The sequence below is a fragment of the Lissotriton vulgaris genome, chromosome 5 (assembly GCF_964263255.1).
Source record: "Lissotriton vulgaris chromosome 5, aLisVul1.2, whole genome shotgun sequence".
Lineage (NCBI taxonomy): Eukaryota > Metazoa > Chordata > Amphibia > Caudata > Salamandridae > Lissotriton > Lissotriton vulgaris.
Genome location: NC_141693.1, coordinates 1,926,666,241 through 1,926,679,244, shown reverse-complemented (window position 1 = coordinate 1,926,679,244; position 13,004 = coordinate 1,926,666,241). Strand labels below are relative to the sequence as shown.

General features: G+C 49.3%; 1 protein-coding gene across 1 annotated transcript in view; it reads right to left on the bottom strand.

Annotated features, from left to right (window-relative positions):
* The window catches only part of LOC147717747 (LIM/homeobox protein Lhx9-like), a 64,586-nt gene that overhangs the window by 35,339 nt on the left and 16,243 nt on the right, over positions 1–13,004 (bottom strand). The gene's annotated exons all lie outside the window — the stretch shown is intronic.

Sequence of the window (13,004 nt, the reverse complement as noted above, 5' to 3'; positions counted from 1 at the left end):
GTGATATACAAAGCCTGGGTTTCTGAGGTTGCATTTAAGCATTTTTTATTCTAATTGGGTACATGAAGTTGTGAGTGGTCATTCTCAATCTGTATCTTAATAGGTACCAGTTAAATGTATTCTACAGGGATACCTTGTTGGGTTACCAATATGGTGACGGATCTCCAGAACAGTTTAGAGCAAATAATTGCATCCCATATTAAACCTCTAGTCTCTAAACTAGATAGGCTATCATCCATGCTAAACAACAAGTCTATGGGGACAATTAAACCACATAACTCCCAAGGCAACCCGTTACCCACTGCTCCAGATGGTGTCTCTGTAAAGGTACCCTGTCCTGAGGTAGCTAAACCCACTGCTCTAGCAGTTTTAAATAGAAAACCAGGTCCGGCAACTATTGCTGTTAAATCTCCAAATTTCGTACCACCTTCTATACCTGTAGTCAAACCATCAGGTTCTAATACTTCTCTCGCTGTGGGGCAAACTGTTAAATCCAGTCAGCATCCCAAGGAGGGTAAAAACATGGCACAAAAAAAAGCAACATCAACACCAAGAACTCTCCCATCTAAAGCAACCTCCAAACTTTTGCCAACAATAAATCTGCCTCCAGAAGCTCAACCATTTGTAGTGGCCCTAGTGGGAGTTCCACCCCTTAGTAAGGGGAAGAGAGAGCAGGAGGTTGAGCTACATAATAAGTGTATACAGTGGCTAAGCTTGAATAGACCCTTACCTCCCAATATATCAGGCCACATACTGGCAGTGAGAAGAGTAGAATGGATTGGGAGGGGCCCTAAAACAGTGCCAGTGGATATTATCACAATCAATTTTAGGGACTCCTCAGCTGTTGACCACATTTGCAGTACCTCTTCTTATAGAGAGTCGCAAATATTCCCTATGCATTTGTCCTATTTCTATCCTATCCCAAACCACAAACTGCCCCAAAATAGGAGACCACAGAACATCAGGAATCGTGTCTTCCATCCGAACGGGAATCACTTCTGGCAGCCTTTTGGGGAGGGTTTCCTACCACATGCCCGCTCTATCCGATACAACCCCATTGGAATATGTTTAGCGTTCTCGAGGAGGTGGATTGACTCACGCAGCCATGCACACCCCCAAGAGAACACAAAGAAGGCAACCCAGAGGAAGGCGTTGCAATTCAGGAAAAGCCACTACCCTCTGATGGCTTTGTGACTCTCTCCCCTCAAGCTTCAATGAGGGAGGAGACAAAGGTTGATCAGAGACTGAATCAGGCACTACCAAGTGAACGAGGGGGAGAAAAGGATGAAGTAAAGGTCGGGGAAGGCAGTATAAAAATACTCTCGTGGAATATCGCAGGCCTAAAAAGTAAGCTACATATACCTGATTGGTCCTCCTTTATGTCCACTTATGATATCTGCCTAATGCAAGAAACCTGGACCCTTGAGACTAGTGAAAACCCTGGTTTTGCAACTTATGACATCCCTGCAGTCACAGGAGGGAAAGACCGCCCTTCGGGTGGCCTTGCCATATGGGTAGGTCTACACTTAGGTATGCAGGGCGTACAGGTAGACACCAACTCGCCTGATATCCAATGTGTTTTGCTAACATCTGTTGGCCGATCCACACTGGCTATTATTAACATCTATTCAAGGCACACCATGAATGGAAAAGAATCGAGCACTATTCAAGCCTCGATCATTTCCTTCAGTTACTTGACCCTGCAACCTCGATCATTCTAGGCGGTGATCTAAATTGCCAGTTCGAGCCACTGGGCAGATCTGAGTTGTGTGAGGAGGATGAGGTTGACTTGCTTTGGTAAATTCCCGCCACAAAAATAGCCCCAGTAAAGGCCTGGACACCGTTAGTCTTACAAATTAACGCCCTGACCCTTGCAATGTCTTTGCAGGCATGCAATGGAAGGGGCAACAATAAAAATTCCAGCCTGCCCACATATAACAGGACATATAAAACTTCCACTATTGATTATCTTATGATGGAGGCTAAAGACTGGGGCAAATTTAAAGACTTTGAAGTTGTCCCAAGGCATGATAGTGACCACAATGCCTTGGTACTATCGCTTAAACCTGGTGAATTTGGATTGACTAAACCTGCCTCTAACTCCACCCTGGTACCCCCACCATATATTATATCTAATAATAGGAGAATAGTCAAATGGCCTTCTTGCCTACACTCTCCTACCCGACTTGCACAAATCTATCAGTTAGCTGTCCCATTAATAAGTGATATGGGAAATTCCACCTCCCATGGGCAGACTATAGAAATCCACAGAAAGTTAGTTGAGAGTCTTGGGGAAGTATTTTTTCCGGTTAGCGGGACTAAGTTGCGCCGAAATAAAACACACCCCTGGCACAACCATACATGCAAAAACCTTAAGAAAGACCTACTTAAGGCTATTAAATCTAAGGATGTCCCTAAAATTAGAACAACCAGATTGTTGTACAAGAAGGCGCTCACTAGAGCAAAGAGTGAGTGGGAGGAATCTAGGTGGGAAGAGTTGAGACAGGCACTGCTTCTAAAAGATTCCAAGACTTTTTGGCTAATTGTCACTTCTTCAGTGATAGGTGAGAGAGACACTGGGGTCTCGAACATCGCTGCTATAGTGTGGGAGGCTCACTTTAAGTCACTCTACACAAGCCCTGAGTTGGAGGATATTGGGTGGCTGCTCCAGGGGGAGATTCTAGAACTGGCTCTGGCTACACGGGATGATGTGCCTCGGGACCTCCGGCATGAGAGTCGACTGCCGGGGGCCCCGGAGACTGGGAGTTTGGTCCTTTGTACCCGCACGGCTCGGGACCCCTTGCATGAGTGCCGATTGCTGGGGGCCCCGGTCACTGGGTCTTTTCCTTGCCAGAATCTTAGTTCTGATCGGGCCTCCGAGACCTCGCCTGCCCCAGACCCCCCGCATGAGAGTCGACTGCCGGGGGCCTGGGGATCCGGGGTCTCAAACTCCCGTACCTGTACACCCCGGGACCCCCTGCACGAGTGTCGACTGCAGGGGGCTCCGGGTTTTGGGACTTCCCTTTGTAGAACCCATGACTCCAATCGAGCTTCCGAGACCCCTATGGCCCCAGACCCCCCGCATGAGTGCAGACTGCCGGAGGCCTTGGACCCTGGACTCGGACCCTGTCCTGCAATAGTGGAAAAAGTTGCCCCTACTGGAGCCCCCACTTACTGTCCAGATAACATCACACTCAGGGAAGTTGAACTGGCAATTGAGAAATTGCTCCCGAATAAGGCCCCGGGCCTGGATAAGCTCCCTGGAGATCTTTTTAGATCTCAGCCAAAGATCTAGGCCCCATACTTGTTGGTTCTGTTTAATGCTGTCCTACGGGGCTCCCCAGTCCCTGAGACCTGGCTAGGGGCTGAGATTGTTCCAATTTTTAAAAAGGGTTGTCCGCTTGCTCCATCAAATTATAGACCAATTAGTCTACTCGATACTACTCAGAAATTGATGGGGCGAATTCTGCTGGAGAGGCTATTGGGCTGGATGGAGGAAAACAAAATTTTGACCACCCTCCAAGCCGGTTTTAGATCAGGGGTCTCGACCTTGGACCAGATCTTTCGACTCCAGGTCCTATACTGGAAAACTGCAAGAGTAGAGGGTGGCAGCCTCTACCTTGTTTTTGTGGACCTGCGGGCCGCATTCGATCTGGTCCCGAGGGAGAGGCTCAGGACGGTGCTGGAGGAACTTGGTCTCCCTCCTTACTTACTAGACTCCATAACCCGGCTCCACACTGGGAATTATGCCCAGGTGAGATGTGGGAAGAATGGGGAATTATCTGATCGTTTCCCTGTCACACGAGGAGTACGCCAGGGCTGCGTACTAGCCCCTACCCTCTTTAGCTTATATGTCAATGGCCTGATAGACAGACTTAAGTGTGTCAAGGACAATGATGCACCACGCCTGGTCACTGGCAGGGTGCCCGCTCTGATGTTTGCGGACGACACTTTGCTGTTGTCGCGGACATCATCGGGCATTCAGCGGTTTTGGATGGGTTTGTTTCTTTTTGCGCCTCGCGGGGTTTGGAGATCAACTTGGAGAAAACCAAGTTTATGATCTTCAACCCCCCGAGGCACACCTGCCGCAACCCCACATTGAACGGAACCCCCCTTGAGAGAGTCAAGACCTTCACATACTTGGGAGTGACTCTGACAGAACAATTCACATGGGACCAGCAAGTCTCTAAATCCTCCCTTAGACTTGCACAGATAATGGGTGGCATAGGCAGATTTTGCAGCGCCTTATCCTTTAAACCGGTTACCCCTGCCCTAGAGATATATAAAACACAGGTCAGGTCTGCAGCCTTATATGCTGCTGAACTCTGGTGACACACCAACACATGTAACCTAACGAAAGTGGAACATTCCTTCATGCGGCATTTGTTTGATCTCCCGCAAAGTACGTCTCTGCTCCCATTACGCTTGGACCTGGGCCTGGAACCTATTACTGAGCTGGCGGCAGCCCGACCTCTGCTCTATTGGAGAAGGCTCTGGTCTGTCCCGGAGCTGGAACCGTTTAGAGCAGAATTCAAAACCACTTGGGGACAGTTAAGACCAAGAACATACCATGGCTGGCACATGTTAAGTCTCTTTTTTATCAAATCGGCCTTCCCCAACTTTGGGATACACTGGAGGATAGCTGTTTGAGGATCCAAAGGACTGTCCTGGTGGCAGCTGTAAAAGCGCACAACCTCAAATTGCTACATTGCTCAAATTCCCTGGGCAGACTGTCCAATGAGTTCCTCACAACCAAAGTTGAATTCAGGATGGAGGCTTTCCTGGACCAGGTGCAACCTCCACTGGCAAGAAAGCTATACATTCAACTGAGACACGGCTCTCTACCAGTCGGGGAATTCACTTCAAGATGGGCAAAAGGGACGAAGGCTAACTGCCCTGCCTGCAATCATGCCAGGGAAGACATTATACATATCCTCTTTTTCTGCCCAGCATATGGTGAAATTCGGAAGTGCTGGATCATCCCACTTTGCAAAAACTTGGGCTTTAGGCACTGTGCTCTTGCCTGTAGAGTCTTAACCTATGACACTACCCCTCCCATTGCCTTAGCTGTTTCCCGGTTTCTTGTCGGTATGTGGAGGAGAAGATCCGCAATAATCCATAAGGACTAAGGGACCATTGCTTTCATTTTTAACTACTCCTTTGATATCTATTGTTTAATAACTTTTTAACTCGATGTAGTTATATTTTAATACTGTGCTTGTATATATTTTATTGCACTTTTATGGTCTTTGACCGAAATAAAGTTATCAAAGTGAAGTAAATGTATTCTATCTCTGGCATATCTCGGCAGGCCTGTGCCATGTCATGATAGTACCCTAGTTTAACCTATGGATAGGAGCTGATGACTTTCTATAACATAAACAGCAGTCACAGTACATGCCTTTCGCAGGGTCCATAACGTCCACTGGGCAGGGCGCTGCCCGGTTGTTTTGCCCTCCTGTCTAATCAACTTGTTGCTGTTTTGGAGAACTAGCTTTACTTTACTTCCCAAACACCACTTGGTATCAAAAGCCTGGAAAACGTTCAAGAACACACTGATAAAGTCAATAATACACAAGGTTTTGAACCACATCCGTGTACCTACAAAGTTTTTTTTACTGTAAATGTATTTCATTTATTTAGTTGAGTTTTATAGAGCATAAATGTAGCACGAAGGCATTAGAGCACCGTACAAGAGAACAGGGAGTCAATAATAATCCACATTTGTAAAACGCGAACAATCACCCGTAAGGGTCTCTTGGCGCTGGGGGCCGTCGAGACGATTAAGCAAGCTATTGCCCAGAGTCACATGGTGCTGGGTTAATCTGCCACCGGCGCCGGGGATCGAACCGTGATCCCCTGAGCCCGGAGTCAGTCACCCTGGCCGCGGCGCCACAATTCTCCCTAATAATGAATAACAATGAGGAAATAAAAAGACTTAAGTAGCACAAATAAAAAGAACAAGGCAGCCATTTTCAATCACCAACAGGTCGACTTAATGAAGGAAATATCTCTGCAATAGAAACATTTTCAGTTTCTTTTAAGGTGACATGAATGGATGTGATGAGTAGACCTTGTGGGAGGGCGTTCCCTTGGCTATGGCCGAGATTTCCCTCAGAAGGTTCTCAAGGTTAAAGCCCTGACTGGACAGTCAGGGCTTTAACTGGGATGATAAACTGGGGGTCTCTAAGAGGGGCGTGGTAGACCTGCTTGAAGGGGCGTGGCCATCACAATTAGGGGGCGTGGAATAACTCACGAGAACTAGAAAGGATGATACAATTGTAAAATGTTATATGAGACCAGTGCAAAGCACAGGCAGGCAAGAGACACACTTTAGCATGTATAAAACAATAGTGGTGTAGGCGTGGTTAATAGGCCCTAGTGCAAGAAAAGGACAAGGGCCCTCAGGTTGCTGTTTGAACAGTGAAATCCAGTAATAATCAGACTTCAGTGGGTCCCTCATGCCTATGGGCCCCGGTGCCTCTGCACCTGCTGCACCAATGGAAGCTATGCTCCTTTATTCAACAAGTGGGGACAGCAAGACAGGTGTGGAGGCAAAGTATGGCACAGACTGCAGAGGTTACATGGCTGCAGCATGGCAGACTTTAAAGAGTCGCTACTCTGGGTTAAAGAAATACTATTTTTTAATTATCAAGTTCAAACACGATGTTTGCTGTACGGTTTACATTTACAGACTTATCCTGACCAAAGAAAATACCGAGTACATGTTATCCCTGGACATGCCTGCAAAAGGCAAGTGGCCCCAGGCAGAGTTGTAGCTGGGTGGGGGTGGGGGGTGGGGATGGAGGTCCAGACCGCCCAAGGCGGCACTCTAGTCTTTTTGGGGCCTCCATCTCATTGTTGAGTGTGCGGTGGTGGCACCTGACACACTCTAAGCTCACCAGCCCGCCTGTGAGCGATGGCAGTGCCAGTCAATGCATAAATAAGCATGGCATGCTGACAAAAAATGCTCTCAGATGAGTCAATCGGTGTTTGTCGAGCGCGGCTACAAACCCGTGAGGGTCTCAAAGCGAGTCTCTTTTCCATGCCCCATAGATTACAATACAATCCGTGAAATTTCCACAGCCAGGCGCATAGCTTCTTTTCTCATGGTTAAATCAGTCGGAGTAGACATTTACGGCTCCACTTCAGCCTAAGGCTAAATTGCAACCGCATTTGTGTTCCGGCAACATCAGGTGCACACAGGAGGATGGAAAGGCGCTATGAAAATATGTAATAAAGGGTCATGAAAGCATTAAATAAACAGGCCAGCTCAAGCCAAGGTCCACTTGTGGCTCGCATCATTCTAATGTGGTGTCTGTTCATGGGTAAATTCCCTTTTGGTTTTGAACACCACCATATCCAGCAGCAAAGCAAAGGTCGTGGCATGTAGCAGGAGAGGTATGGTCAACACAAAGTCACACAGGGCAGCTTCAAGAGGCTCCAAAGCGTCTCTAGCCAGGCTGCTGTATTCCAGCAGAGAAAGGAGGCAGCGTGGCCAGGATACCTTTAAAACAACATTCCTCCTCTTACGATTACTTTTCAGGGCCGGAACGGAAGTATTACATGTGACCAGTGGTTACTTTTTTTAAAAACATAATTGCCAGGGCTCGTCAGGAGGAAGCTTGCATCCATGTTAGCGCCGCCTAAAACGAAACCAACTACTTACCATGAAAGTGGAGAGGATATGTCCTAATATTTACACAGATGCTGTATGCGAGCGCTATGATACGGCTGGTGCATTCTCTGGCATCTGCTACATACGATTAATGATTTATGTTTCCGATTACCTGTTTTAATATACGAAGTATAGTGTACAGCAGCCATGTTATTAACAATAAACATCTGTTATTCATCTCCAAGATACCATTGGCTGAACTTGCGCTTTTCAAATACACGTTATGTTACTTTATGAGTGCAGTGAGACATAGCATATGTTGCCTACGACCAACATTCTGATAATAAGATTGCCTGCTCTACTGTGTCCGCTCTCACACTTGTACAACTACTTATGCTTTTTTAATGCCATTACCACAGGAGACCACAGCAGAAAAAAGAGCACCACACCAGGGCACAGGGAATTGTCACCACTGCCCTCTTTTAACTCTGCCACTAAGGCAGCATTCAAGGGAAGCCCTTTCTCTCGTCTTGACTTTAGGACTCTGACGGGATAACAGAGGTTATGAGGGGTCAAGGGAGGAGGCAGGAGGCTCTGAGTCACCCAGCTGATTTATGATGAGAGCCGGCTAAGGGTGAGATCCAGTTTGTGCGAGGCCAGCCTTGGCAGAGGACTCTGCTGTGGGTGCACATATCGCAGCTTGCTAGATGCGTCCTATGGGTTCAATTTGGTCTGGTCTGGGAATACAAGCTATCTTGCAAGGCTAGCCTATGAACCAGGAGATCAGTCAGTGCTGTGTTGTGGGATGTGTAGAGGCTGAACACACTTTAATATCGGGGAGATTAGGTGTGTTTTTTTAGGCTTGCTTAGGACCTAAGTAAGCAGACATGTTGTTCTGGGATACTGTCCCGAGATCCGTGAGACCTGGCTGCCTGTATGCTACAGGTCATGTAAGGGCTGCAACCACCAGACTGCCCCAGAAATGGGGAAACCTAGTATGCTTTCGGGGACTAGCTAGGCAGATTGCCTTATTTGAGAGACTGCCACAAGAACAGGGAGACCGGGCTCTGTTATTGGGTGTGTATCAGTCGCATCCAACAGTGAATGGTGAGTCTTTGTGAGCGCAGAGTGAGTTGTGTGGCTGTATGAGTACACTGGATAAGATGTATGCCCTCATGAGTGAGGGTTGAGTGGGGTGAATACACCGGATGAGTGGTGTGCATTTCTGAGTGCAGGGTGAGCAGCCTACTTTTGTGAGTGTAGGGAGAGCGAAACAGTGTGCATCTATGAGTGCAGTGAGGGGTGAGTGATGTCTGTGTGAGTGCAGGTTGAGCAGTGTGCCTGTGTGAGTTTAGGGTGAGTGATGTAGATGGGTGAATGCAGGCTTAGTGATGTGTCAGGGAAGGGTGAGTAATGGGTCTATGAGTGCTGGGTGAGTAGTGTGGCTATGTGAATGCGGGGAGAGTGATGTATCTGTGCAAGTGCAAAGAGACTTGTCTGGCTACTCCCGGAGTTGTGTTCGCCAAGCCACCTCTTTCTCAATTTTGCTTGAAAATGCACCATTTGGCCACTTTTTTTCCCAAAATTTTCTCGAGGGGGGAACCCCCCGAACCCCTGTAGGTGGTTCAGGCTCGCCTCAGTGCAGACTAGTATTTACGCCCTACCACTTTCAAATGTCACCAGCCGCCACTGGTCCTAATGGCCAGAGCTGAAGGCTTCAAAGCTGGCAGGGACATCTTAAGGATTTTGGGGGCCCTGGGCCAGACATGATTTGGGGGCCCTTGCTCTGAACAACTTTGAGTTTATGATCCAGTTTCAACTCTTTCATGCCCTCTTTGGCCAGTTCACTCACTGCCAGTGCACTGGCACACTGGTCCGAAATTCTAAATATGTTTACATCTAATATTCAGGGACAGTGATGTGTGTTTTCAATATTGTAACACAGTAGCACCTCACTAATATTAGTGCAAATAATCTATGTCGCCCACCTCCTATTTCTCTTATGTGAGGTACGGTTTTGATCTAAATGAAACCTTTTTATGGATGTTGCAAGAAACATAAACACAACATTTGTCTGACAAATGTCTGCAATAGACTCTTCCATATTACCCACATTAAAAATAAAAGGAAAAGGCTATTGACAACAATCTGAAAGTTATTCAAGGGCAACAGAGCAAGACTCTCTCAGGGGGCCCCCTGAAAGGCTGGGGCCCTGGGCCAGAGTCCACTTTGCCCATGCCTTAAAACGTCTCTGAAAGCTGGGCAACCAGGTTCGAGTCTCGGTATCGGCTTAACATCCTGTGATTCTGGGCAAACCTTTAATCTCACCGTAAATGAATGTGTCCTTAACTGGTGCTCATGAAAAGCGCCAGTGTGGATAATTAAGTGCCAGTCCTGAGCACCGGAAACCATCGCCTCTGATTATGCACTGCATGTGACTCACGTAACGATGAGTGAGCCATCGTAGTTAAGCCTCACCAGTCTGTATTTCCAGTGCATGGCACAAAAAAGGCAATGCTTGAAAACCGAGCCCGGAAGGGACAAGTTTAGATGCCCCAATGCTCAGCACCACAGCACCCACCCAACTTAAAGCCCTAAGGCCAGTTTACAGTTCAGGGGAGAAAATTATTCCAACTATTCTCGAATGGAAAAGCTGGATTTTTCCAGTGAAATTAGTACAAATTCTGTTGTTGTTGGGTTGAGTTTTAAACAGTGGTTAGCCAACCACTTTTGGATTCTGTCTGGGGTATTGGAGAGTAGAATAATACCATCAGAAGATGAAATCTTTACACATATCTGGATATCCTCTACATATTGATTATAAAGAATTCCAGAGTTTCTCAGGAACTCCCCATAATGGTCAAGCTATAAATTGAACAAAGTTGGGGAAAGAGTTTGGCCCTGTGAAAACCCTCGTTTTAGGTTGTTTTTGCTGGAAGGTAGTTGACTCTATCGAAGCCGGCTAAGAGTTCCAGGGGAGCAAGAAGGCAGGAATTACCTGTCTCAAGGTAGGGGAGGGATTCGTCAGGAATAATAAGCGGGCAGTTTCTGTGTTACAGCCTTGTCTGTAAAAAGATTGGAAAGTATCAAGGATATTACCCCCAGGTCCTTTATGTCCTCGTCCCATTCATTAACAATGTGGAGATAATCATCTCCCGACAGAAAAAAAGACAAGAGGAATGCCGGGACCTAATACTGACCCTCCCACCGGGAGTACATAAACAGTACTTACCCAGCATCCCTCCTGTTCTTTTTCTCTGTCTGTCGACAGAATGGACTTTGGATGTGCTGGTGCTGATCCTGCTGGGCTGGAGTGGCGGTGCTTCTCTTCACCCCCCGCCCGGCTGCCAGGCTGTGCAGGCGTGGGGTGTCCTGGACTATCTCTCGGCCTGCCGGGCTTGCTGGGAGTCAGTCTCTGTTCCTTCCAGAATCCTGCTTGGCCGCCCGGCCCTTTGCGGCTGGGGCATGTGTTTCTGTTGCCTTCTGGTTCGCGGGTGCGTCTTCCCGAGCCTGGCTGGGTGAGACGTGCCTCGCTTGCGAAGGTTCCTCGTTTCTCCAGGAATCCTGATGGCTGTTGAGGGGGGTGCCCTTGGCGCTGGTGTTGGCCCCAGCTCCGGGTGAGTCCCGCTTGGCGGTTTTATTTCCTCTCTTCATGCACTTCGTAACATGCTTTGTGCTGTTTCCTGGGTGTTCTCTGCTTTCCACAGTTTTGGTGACTCAGTGGACCTCCTGTGGCCAAGAGTGGGATGCTGTTGCCCTCCGGTTGGCCTGGGTTGTTGCTGACGTACTATGCTCCGGGGGCATCTGTGTCAGCTCGAATGTTGACGTGACGCTGGCTTGCGCAATTTCGCTTGCTCGCCCTTTGCGGTACAGGATAGGCCTCTTTCGTGTAGGCGCGGCATGGCGGCAATGATGCTTCCAATCCCCTGTGTGATTGGAGTGTCCTTCGTGTTGCACGGATGGCTCAGTGGATGCCTGGTATTGCGGGGTGCTCTGTCTCTCCTGTTGTGTGCTCCCGCCGCCTGTGCCTTTTTGGCTGTTGGCGGTTTCGGTCCCTGCATTGTGTTGGTAGGGTGCCGGCTCATTGTTGGGGTTCGTGGGCTTTCTTCCTTTGGAATGGGTCATGCTCCACGCGCGGTGCGCAAGTCTTACGCTGGGTGCGGCTTATGTATGATGCGGTCATTCATTGCACATAATTTCTACGTGCTGCACTGTTTTTAGGCTGCGGGTTCGGACCCCGGCCTTGCTGGCTACTCTGCTGCTATGCTGTGCTGTCTGCGTGGGCTGGTTTTGGTCCCGGCGGGTGGTGCTGGGCCCTTCGCCTAACATTTCTCTCCCCCTGTGGCCGACTGCCTCTAGGGAAGCCCGCTCTCTTCGTTTTTGGCACTGGGCGGTCTCTGTCCTGCCTGCCGTCCTTTTGGATGTTGAGGGCCTCGCTGCGGTGGCTTGTGGGGTCGGGCTCTCACCCCTTCCCCCCCCTGCGCTTGCTGTGCGCTGGCTGTTTCCTGCCTGGTGGCTTTCCATCCATGGTTGGTTCTGCTTTTGCTGGTTCTGGACTGGTATGGGCGATGCAGTATTGGGGCCTTGGTTAGTTTCCTCGGGGTCCCCGGGTCCGTCTCGCTTGTTTCCCGGCCTGGTGGTGTGCTTTGTCCGGCCTTTGTTCCTGGCTGCGTGTCTCCCCTTTCCTGTGTGGTGTGCGCTGGTGTCATCCCTGCCACGCCTGCATGTCAGACGTTTCTTTCGTGTTTTGCCTGGTGTTCCGGGATATTGGGCTGTCGTCCTGGGTGGTGCTGTGTTTCTGCCTCCCTTTCGGCGCGGTGGCTACAGTTCTGTTGTCTTCCTGGGGTTCCCTGCCCTGGCCGGTGGCTGGCTTCCCTGGGTATTATGGATGGGGCCCTGGGCCTCCTGGGCCTGCGTGGCCGCCGTGCTCCTCGCCCTTGTTCTGGTATGGGTGGTTGTTCTTCGGCTGCCCTTCCTCCCCCCTTACTGGTGCTTGCCCTCTTTTGGGCTTTTGGTCCTGCCGGGGTCTGCCCTCTCTTTCTGATGTGCCTGCCTGGTCCTGCTCCTCGGGGGGCTGGTTCCGCAGCTGCCTCCTTTTTCCGGCGGCCGGGGTTCGTCTCTGCTGGGGTGTGATTCGTGGGGGCTGGCTGACTGGTGTTGTCCCCTGCCTGCCTCTTCCTTGCTGGATGCTGTTCTCCTGGCTCCGGTGCTCCCTTTGCCCTGTTGATGGCTTCTGGGGTTTCCTTGGCTTTGTCCTCGTGTTCCCTGTTTTGTTGCACCCCTGCTCTGTTTCCTGTGTCTTTGACTTCCTTCGGTGGGTCCTGGCCACTTCTCCTGGTTCGGCCGTCGGTGCTGCTCGGTCTGGTTTGGGCTCCTGCTCTTCCTT